Here is a 10,900-nt window from a genome sequence, read left to right on the forward strand (position 1 = left end):
GATTTCTTTTCTTCCAACGGTGCTGGATAAGCATAGAGAGATGGTTTAGCTGCGGATTTAAACTCCATCTTTGGCATCTTCAGATCAGAGTTCAAACCAATAACGCAAGTTGGAGTAAATGCCAATGAAAGCGAATGTGCCAATGGGAACCAATACCAGTACTGGGTGAATACGAGCATTCCTACAACGGCTTGCAAATTTGTGTGCCCAGTGCGTGATTGCAAGGAAAGTGTAGCATTGCGCCCTCCCCCATCAATTATACCTACGGAATAGAATTATCATAACTTTGTTATTAAAATAACCAAGAAATCTTGACTTTTACTTACCCTGGGCGAGGATGGCTCCAAACTTTGCCATTACATCTTCGTGTTTATTGCTAATCACTTCGGCATAAAGTTGACGGAAGAAAGTCGTTTTCGGGCATGTTTGGTCAGTATGTTGTATTATAATCATAGCAGAGGCAATGAGCGCACCTTGGCGCACAAAATTCACCGGATCAAATTTAACCATGGGTTCCAGGAGAGCGATTGCCTCGCGCAGACCTGTGCCAGCACAGGCAATACCCAAAGCCATAGCCGCGCCATAGCGAACGTGTGGATTGTAAGACTCAGCTAGTAAGCTTACAACGGAGGGACATTGTTCAGGTGTACGGAAAAGTATGAAACCAATTGCGGTAACCGCAGCCCGCCGTACATCATCGTTTACATCGGAAACTGCGACATGCAAAAGTCTGCGGATAGCTTTGTTACTACCAGAACCGTTGTAAGCCATAGCAATGGTGTACATGCCAGATCGTCGTAGAACAGGATCTTTGTCAGTGGACAAACTGGTAACCAAAGGATCGGCTTCTTCAAGGCGGGCAAACATAGTCAATGAAATACCAACAGCTAATCCACGTAGAATTTTCTCGTGCTGTGTTTCCTGGGCATAAGACACCATATCCTCGATTGCTTGTGCATTTTTAGAGCCCAACATAACCATACCCATGGCAATGCCGGCGGCTTCGCCAGTAACAGCATCATCTTGGTACAAATTGAACTTGAGTTGCTCATATAAGTCTTGACGATGAGTGCCCATTGCCGCTAAACCTAATCCCAAGCAGCCGCCATGACGTACATTCTCGTTTTGAGCATCCTTCAACTGCTGCAAAAGATAGTCGATGATGTTGGCACCATGATTGGCGTGAATCAGGCCTAGGGCATATAGGCCACCTCCTTCAGAATAGCCCGAGCTAGGTCCGGTCTCTTTTGGTAAGTAACTTTGCATAAGACCCAAAGAGTCTTTCTCGTGTCCGCGGTGGATAACACCCAAGGAAGCAGTGGCAGTCAATTTTGCCCAGTTTGTGGCTCGCGCCAGCCAATCCAGATTATCGCGTAAAAATTGATCCGATGTTGTACCAGCATGCATGAATGCGTTTGCAATTACAGTAGCAGTGTGACAAATAGATACACGCACTGCTTCTTTTGTGCCTCGCAGAATTTGCAGGTCAGCATGATTACTGCGGATTAAGAACTGCAGTTGAAGATCAATGGTTATTTCGCCGGACAAAATAGAAATGAGCTTTTCAATATTTTTCTGGTGAGCCTTCTCTGAGTCGTTCAATGAATCGATAGTCCTCTCAATTTTAGTATCACCTATTAAACGAAATCGATGGGAATTTGTGTTATAGGTATAGATAAATTAATGAATATGAGCGTACATGAATGAGTACCTTTGTGTTCTTATGGAATAGTAGTTTATGCCACGAAGCTCGCTTTAGTATAATGCGGCATTCCTTTTACTTAATAAGAATATTGATTTGCTGGTATCGGAACTATTTCTTGCGCGTTTAGTTGCCAAAAGTTCTTCAACGGCTCGGCGGCAGTGAGTCATTCGCAATCGTATGCTGCGAATGCTGCATTATACTAAAGCCAGCCTTTCGTCATAAGCTAATATTCGGTACGAACACAGATATATAAATACATAGGAAAAAAAGCAATTAAATAAGCAAACAATGTAATTGGCAGGATTTGTTATAGGTCTTAAAAGACGGTCAATAAAAAAAAAATAAAAATAAAAAAATTAATTGTAATATTTACCCTCAGCATCTCCAGATGAATCTTCTGTGGGCTTAGCTTTTTCATCGGTAGGTGATTTCGATGCCTCGTCACTGGTAGATTCGTTTGTGCCTTGTGGTTTGAAGGTCGACGGCAATGCTGTTGGAATGGGTGCTGTTTCTTTAAGAGCTTGAAGAACTTTACCTAAAAAATTCTTGTGTAGCCGATTCATATAAATCAAAAGCAATCTGGTATGCCATTAAATTATTTCCCTCAATCGAAGAACGAGTTAATTTATCTAGAACTTCGGCCACTGCAAGTGGGTCCTCCAAAAATATTAAACATTGACACATGTTAACGTAGTCTGGCACACCCAAGTCTCGATATAAGCCAACCAAACAACGCAATACTTCATTACGGAAACCACGATTCTGAATCAAGGACATAGTCACATTGTAGGCATAAGCCAACATGCCACTAACTTCATCCGATTTCATAATGGACTGTTCAAATATATCCATACGACGCGTTTCCAAGGCGATGCCTAATGCCTGACGATATTGGCCGTCATCCAAACAACGCTGGATCATGCGGTTAACAATTGCTTCCAAACGTGTATCAACTGCCTTGGCTTCCTTCGGATTTTCAATGAAAGCAATGCGTTGAGCAATGTAGAAATCAATGCACTTGGCTATTATAGTTTCGGTGTATTCGTTACGTGCATTTACGTCGAACAAATCCCCAGCACCCAGTGCATAAGTTAGTGCGTCTTCAAATGATCCCAAATGATAAAACACTTTAGATGCTACCATGCCAGCCAATTTATTTTCAGGAAATGAACGATCTTCATGCAACATTTCAATTTTTTCGATGGATTCAGAGATCTCTGGCCAAAACTCATCCACAATGTGGTCTAGTTTCTTCAGAGCGAATACCTTTAAATCGGGCATGGGCTCATCTAGCAAGGAGATGATACCAGCGGCGGACGTTAACGTCATTGTGGTAATGGTCACTGTAATTGATAAATGACAAAGAAAACAATTTTATATGTTATGTTTAATTTAGTTAGAGTCAGTGAAAAGTTAGAGAAATGCATTCGTTCTTGATTTTAAGGTAAACGATATATAATACTTTAAATAAATTTATAATTAATGATAAAACCATTTGTTCTTAAAACTTTACTACTCTATATGTGTAGCTGCAGACAACGGTGCACTATTTACCAAATCACTGATACCAAATGTTAATAGCCTGTTAATATTATATTCATACCTAAACAGCTTCAAACAACAAAATTTCCACTTAGACGTTGCTTTTTATTGTTCAAATACCGAATTCACTTATTTTTCAAACAATAATCTTAAACTTTTAGCGTTTTTCACCCCGACTAACAAAATGCAATAGAAAAATCCAAAACTGCAAATCACTTCTGTCAAACTGGCTGCTCCCATGCAGGGTTGCTACTGCATCAAAAAAATACTTACCATCCACTTGAGAAAAATCTAGCGAATCTAGCAAATATCTCCCAATTACTTTTTTTTTAGTTTCTTTTATTTTATTTTATTTATTTATTACAATTCAGTTAGTCTACAGAGTATACATTCTTACAGAGAATAAAAACTTTTTTTGTTCTATTTGTTTAGTTTCAATAAAAATTAAAATCGTTTATTAAGGTATTTTTGTCGCCGGCCGTTTGTGTTCTTTTTATTTAACAATTGCCATTTATAAAACTGCCGCTGATTTGTTTCAATGTTTTTGCGAACAATCATAGCGTGTAATTACATATCTCTCAATTTTTTATTTGAAGAATCATTTAAAATGTTTATTCAATAAAAAGCTCCTCAACATTCCAGTATAATTAGTTTTGAATAGAGCACGATATGTTCGCCTTTTTATACATATACATACACATATATCGTATGTACATATGTATATTAAAAGTATGCATTAAAGCGTTGGAAAATTAATGCAATAAAGTAGAAAGGACTTTATAGTATAAATACAACTACAAAAAATACAGCAGGAACTAAAATTTAGTTTGTTTTTTTTCAATCAAAATACTTTAACAAAAATCTACAACAAAGAGAAAAATTTACCTTTTTAACAAATCACATTTTTTCTACCAAGTTTGGTAATAATTTAGGAAATTGGCAGCCCTGCTCCGTTGTCATAAGCACCATGGGGTATGTTCAGTGTGTTATTGTTTGCAGAGTGTTTAGCGTTGCTGTATTAATGCTAAATTAATAAGGAACAAATTAACTTCTTTCAAAAGTTGAATGCAAATTATTCTGGGCCATAAGGATAAACTTTACTACACATTACTTTTATGTACCCACCAACAACGATAAGATGAAAATATTAAGATAAACCTAAGACATTTTTAAGTGTATTTGTCGTTTTTAACTCAATTTTTTAACTCCGCCTCAATAATGCCATACTAAAAATTTTACGATGTAAATATACCGTAATATATAGGAAATGTTTAAATTTTTCTGATAAATACTTAGATATCGAATAAATAATCATTAAAATGTGCATATATGTACATATGGCAACTCCACATTTGCAGTTGGCTCCGACGGAAACGGATATCACTTGACACTTTATACCGCTGACTTAAGAGGAAAGGAAAATGAAATTTATAATTGTATTACCTACTAGTGAAACTGTGTTCGCTTTTACAGCATACGAAAAAAAGCGAAAAAGAACAGTTATCAAGGTAAAAGGATGCTTTCAACGGCAATTTTTTAAGGAAGATATTAAACATTTGTGACAACTTGACCTACTTTCCGCTCAACATCGCACACCTTATATACATACCTATATGTTTACCTATATGAATTTGTATGTATTTATGTCTGTTCGCCGCACACAAGACGCCAAGAAATCAAAATCAAGTTCAATGCACCGATACAGGCCGTAATTAACTATGCGAATCTTGTACAACTGCACCGGCCTCAACACGCCGCATTTCAGGTAAGCCAACTCGAATGCGAAAATGTAAGATGTAAGACGCAAATATTTAGTTACGGTGGTACCGGTGTCAAACCGGCTTCGTGGACACACATTCTCAGCAGCCGCCACTTGCACCACTTTTTCCTTGTATGCACATAGCTCAATTTAATCACTTAACTGTGCCCATTTCGCGTGTAAGCTTTTGTGTATTCATATGCACATACGTACATGTACATATATGCATATACGGGACAGCGGAACTAATGGATAGCCATAGACTTACACTCGAATTTATACTTGTTTTCTTTTTTTTTCGTGTGCATACATACAACTTATTTGATTTTTATCAGTTGAATGCAGCTCACTTCAGTGCACTACACAAGACGCCTTTGATTACGCTCAAATCTGGTAATTGCGTCCATTGTCAAGGTGAGTGCGTCACGTTTAATGTCAGCTACAATCAATTGGTAGCGGTTGCAACTATTCGCTATGTCGCAATTCACGTTTGCCATTGCTGTGTAGAGTTTAAATAGCTACAGAAATTACATCAATTAAATGAATTCGCTGATGAAGGCGTTTAAATTTATTGCCACTCTTCATTTCTGAAACTAAAAGGAGTGAAGACTGCTTCTCGCTAAAGGAAATTGTGGTTGGGGTTTTCTAAGAGTTGCTTTAGTACGACAATATGTATCACGTTTAACCAGTTCGAATTGATTTACAATTAGAGATGGCTTAATACGAAATACATAAGTACATACATACTTATGACCGCGCAAAACTGCGTGCAAACAATGCGGAAATAAAGCTAATATGGGCGTTATGAATGTTGTATGCGCTCTTTTAAACATATTAGGGGTATTCTCTGAGTCTTGCAAATCCCCTGAACGGTGCACAAATTGCACAGATTGCACGGTAAAAACCGGTTTTCGTATGGGACAGCTTTGCGAACCGTGCAATCCGTGCAACGTGCAAGGGCTTTGCAAGACTCAGAGAATACTCCTTTTACTACCAAGGCATAACCTAGTGTAATAAGCAAAGTGAAATCAATATATGACATTTTTGTCATTGCTTTAACCCATTTGAAACTAGCAACATTATAAATTAATTTCAAAATAAAAAAATTTGATTTCAAATCAAAAAATAATTGTTTTAGAAATTAAAGGACAAAAAGAAAAAAAAAATCGTTTAAAATGCTAGATACTTGCTGTTTATGCAGAAGCACCCACAACAATGAGGTATGTAGGTATGTTTCGTGTGCCAACAGATGTTACGCAAAGAAGGGAGCGGATAAATGCGTGTGGTGTTAAACTAACTGGATCATCGAAAGTTTGCGCTCTGCACTTCAAATCGAATGAAATTATTTATGCAAGTATTAATGCCAAGAGAAGACAAGACGCTTCGATCCAGATGCAGTACCATCAAAGATGTTACCTGCTATTTCATCAGATGACAGGTAATGATCAAATTGTGGGTATGTTCTCAAATGCATTAGTGCAAAGGCATATCGTGAAAATAACGTCCAATAACTACAGATGTGAAGTATCGCAAAAAATGTATACTTTCGCCAACTTAGTAATAATAGATGGCCCTGTGTGTATATATATACATACATATATTGGGAAATCTTTTGAGAAGGGGACATTCTGCGTACCGGCAATTTGTTTCCGAGACAAAGCAGCTGCGCTGCCAAGTGCGATTTCTGTACCTTCGTCAATACTATTTATATGTGTAAATATCAGTAAATAGTTATTCACAAAAAAAATACGGTTTAAATTACCAATTTATTTGCTAAAATCGAGAAAATCAGGAAATTTCTAGTGCAACTCGCATAAATTCTGAAAAATAAAATTCAAATTTGAAAGTCTAACTTGACTAGGCTAATAGGAATCAATTTTAAAGATATAGTTGAAATAGAGTAGCAATTAAAAAATATTAATCACACAGGTTATAATGCACTTCAACTACGTTGAGAAGTAAGAAATTTTGGTAAAAAAATTCTGCTATTTAAAAAAAATACAAATTATTGAAAATCCTCCATCTCAATAGATTTCCCCATATACATATATGTATGTATATATATTGTTTTAATCAAGTATCGAATGAATTTATGTAATTTTAAATTACTGTTTGTTGATTGTTGTTAATTTATTTGCAGTACTGTACCAAATACTTAAAAATTATGTAAAGGCCTCGAAGTATAGTTTATTAAAATATATACTTGTGTTGCTGTTTATTTTATTACGAGCATATCGACTACCGGCGGCCAGTTCGAAAACGCCCTATCTAAGAAAACTTTTCAAGAACGCCTTACTTCAGAATTTGATTGAAGAACGCTCTATTTCGGAATTTTATTGAAAAGCACCCTATCACGGAATTTTGTTGAAGAACGCCCTATCTCAGAATTCGGTTCAATCAAATTCTGCAATAGGGCGTTCTTCAACTAAATTTTGAAATAGAGGGTTATTGAAAAGTTTTTTGAGATAGGGCGTTTTTGAACTGGCTGCCGAGATAGGTCGATCTTCCACTCAGCAGTGACACTAATGGTGTTTTCGTTTCTACCAAAAAATGTCTCCTTTTGATTGCACCTTTCTCTTTTCGTGTGTGAATAAGGACTTAATTTGCAGTGATATCCTTTAACAGGGTTGAGTGTAACACCAAATACATTTTGCACCGTGGAAGGGCAACATTTTTTCGAAGAAACGAAATCACTATAAGTAAGCTCCATTTGGTGTTCCCACCGCAGATAAGTTATTCCTTTTCTTTCTCCAACGCAACGATGACCCTTTTCAGCGGTATGGGAAGGTTTTCTATACCAACATGACATTGCAATAAAAGAAGTTGTGTTTGAATTCGCTTAGCCATAACGCATTCGTACATACATATGTATGTAGCTTTTGTTATATGCTTCATCGTATCATACGTGAACCAAAGCCGAAAAAGGGTTAATGCAAACAAATATACGAATTGTTTACATTTAAATTTTCAAATAAGCGTACGTCAAATATTGAATTCACTTTGTTTATTACATTATGGTAAAAGCAAGAATATTGTCAAAGCGGTTTTAAAAATGAAATGTGTTTCATTTAGTGTGTAATTTTGTATAAGCATGCATTTTCACATTTACATTAAAGCGAAAATACAATAACTAAAATTAAGCGGATTCTAATGCGATTTTAAATATTTTCATATTTACAAAATTCATTCAAAGATATTGAGTTTTGTAAAATATGGTAAATGCATAACAAATGGTTAATTTCTTTGTTTATATTTTTAACCGACTTCCAACAAAGGAGGAGGTTAGCAGTTCGTCGGAAAATTTTTTGATTTTTAATGTATGTTACCACATAACTTTGGACCACGTCAACCGATTTCGATAATTATTTTTGCATCGGAAAGGTAGTGTCTCAGAGGTGGTCCCATACTAATCTGGTTTAGATCCGAATATTGGATCATGAAATATATATAGATATAATTTTTTTGCTAAAAATTACTTGGTTTATATTACAGCCAGCTGTGAAATAGCTCGACTAATTTGGCACTTCTACCTTGTTCATATACATACTGTTATACGGTTCAAATCGCTGGATTGGTAAATAAACGCTCTCGATGACCAAATTGCAATACTTGTAAAAAAAGTAAAATGTAAGTAAAATTTTCGGATTTTCATGAAAGTTATGAAGCCTCGGCATAGCAGAAAACAGCCCTGCTCTTACTTGTTTTATTCTACATTGCATTGAGTTTTTTAAATAATTTTTGGAATTAATCATATCTTTGAAATTACAAGAAAAAATAAAAACGCCATGTCTAATTCCGGGATCGTAAAAAGCGAAAAAATTAACATACCTATTCTATACACGATTATTCGATTGCATTACAACAAAATCGTTGTCTAACTTTTTGCAAAATATATTCTACTCATCTCTCGGTGGTTTAGTAACCGCAAAATCGTCGACAGTACTTCTTCTTGTGATTTTTCTAATTGCATTGTAACAATATGCCCTGTTTATTTCTATGCATATTAGAGAACAATAAGATTCCGACTTACACAAATGCATAAATGCCTACAGCCTTAAATATTTGAACGTTGCTCTGATTTTCATGAATTGTACATACATACATACATATTGTAGTAGGGATGTTATTTTTGTCGCTTTTTACGATCCCGGGATTTTCGGGATGTCGTTATCACGGGATTTAGAAATTCATTACTTTTCAACAACTTAAATCGAAAAAAATGCTTCAATATTGTTTGAGAAGCTCTCCTGCCATAAAATAATCAATAAATAAATGGGTTTGAAACGTACTTTTTTATTTCAAGTGAAAATTATTCCATAAGTAACAAAACAAAATACAGTAATTAAATGTATACCATTTAATAATACTTTCGCGTGTACATATCTGATAAAGTAACTTAAGGTATGTAGAAAAAAGTACGATGCAAAAAAATCTAAGTCAACAAATGTATTTTGTGGTTGAAAGCATACTAGTGGTAGAAATAAAATAAAAGCCTTATTTCGACCAGTTTTGTCTATATTCCTCTTGTTTATTTAATGAATGAATAAAATGTTTTTATAAATATCTACCTAATTATACATATAACACCGCGTTATAGTCATTTTACACACAAAAATCAATGTACTGCGTTTTTAAATTTTCTCTCTGACGTCAGGATTTATTTCTACTTTCAAAGATATGATTAATTCCAAAAATTATTTAAAAAATTCAGTGCAATGTAGAATAAAAATATGGATAAAGTTAGAAGGACGAAATTCGAGGATGTGTTTGAGTTTATATACGTCCTTAATATACAATTAAAAAAATAAAAATAAATATTGCGAAATTTCAGGATATTCAAGGATACAATTTTAAAAGAAAATTTTACATACTTACTCGTCCTTATTCACCAATAAATTGAATCTGTCTAAATTCTACAGAAATTTCTCTTACGATACTTTTTCTCTAAGCACATTTCACTGAATTTTTTTAATCATTTTTGAATTACTGACGTCAAAGTGAAAAACTAAAAACACAATTTTACTATATTTGACCCATGGTTTCGTGAATATATTAGTGGTATTCACCAAAGTGAGCAAGTGGCCTGGCATGTTGGCAAAAGAGCAGATCAGCTCAAGCAACGACTGTTGTCAGCAATCGTTGCTTGAGCTCATATACTCTTTTCCCAGAGAGCTAGGCAATTTGGTGAATACATAGCACCATTGATTTTTTGTGTGTAAAATTGGCTCTCGCACGGTTTTATATGTATAATGGGCTAGACATTTATAAAAAAACATTAGTTATTAAATAAAAAAGAAATATAGCCAACACTGGTCAAGAAAAGGATTTTCTATGATTGCCACCAGTGCAAATTACAAAACTCCAAAATTCCGTGATTGTTTGCCAAGAATCATGGGATTTTCGGGACTTAAAAAGGCCGGGATCCCGGGGTTCCGGGATTAATATTCCTAGTATGTAGGTATGTAAGTATGCATATTTTTTGTGACTTCTGTCCGCCCCTGCAAAATTGAGTGCTTATCGATTTGACCAGTGCACATGTCAGTGGGTCATGGAAGTCTTGTGCTACAATACGAAAATGCTAATTGAGAACTAAATACTGTGGTACTTATAAGCTCTCGTGCATGCAAAACATGTTCGTAAAATCTTCAAGTAATTGCATCAATATTTGTGCAGATATACATACATATGAATGTATGCATGTCGATATATGTATGCATAGTAGAAGCACATACAGGGTGACCCAGAAGTAACGTGCCAAATTTTAGGGGAAGGTGGGTGAGGGGGCAAGCTTTCTGATAAATAAAAAAATTTTCAGATAAAAGTGTCACCGTTTTTGAAATATTAACATTTTTTTTAATAAAAAAAAAATCGTGCCTTTTCATGTATTTTCTTTA

The 10,900-nt window shown here is 35.2% G+C and overlaps 1 pseudogene; it reads right to left on the bottom strand.

Annotated features, from left to right (window-relative positions):
* Nucleotides 1–7: 7 nt before the first annotated feature.
* On the bottom strand, nt 8–3,493 carry LOC118753000 (annotated as a pseudogene).
* Between the last annotated feature and the right edge of the window lie 7,407 nt (nt 3,494–10,900).

Source organism: Rhagoletis pomonella, unplaced genomic scaffold, assembly GCF_013731165.1.
Source record: "Rhagoletis pomonella isolate Grant_MI unplaced genomic scaffold, Rhpom_1.0 Rhpom_scaffold_02034, whole genome shotgun sequence".
Lineage (NCBI taxonomy): Eukaryota > Metazoa > Arthropoda > Insecta > Diptera > Tephritidae > Rhagoletis > Rhagoletis pomonella.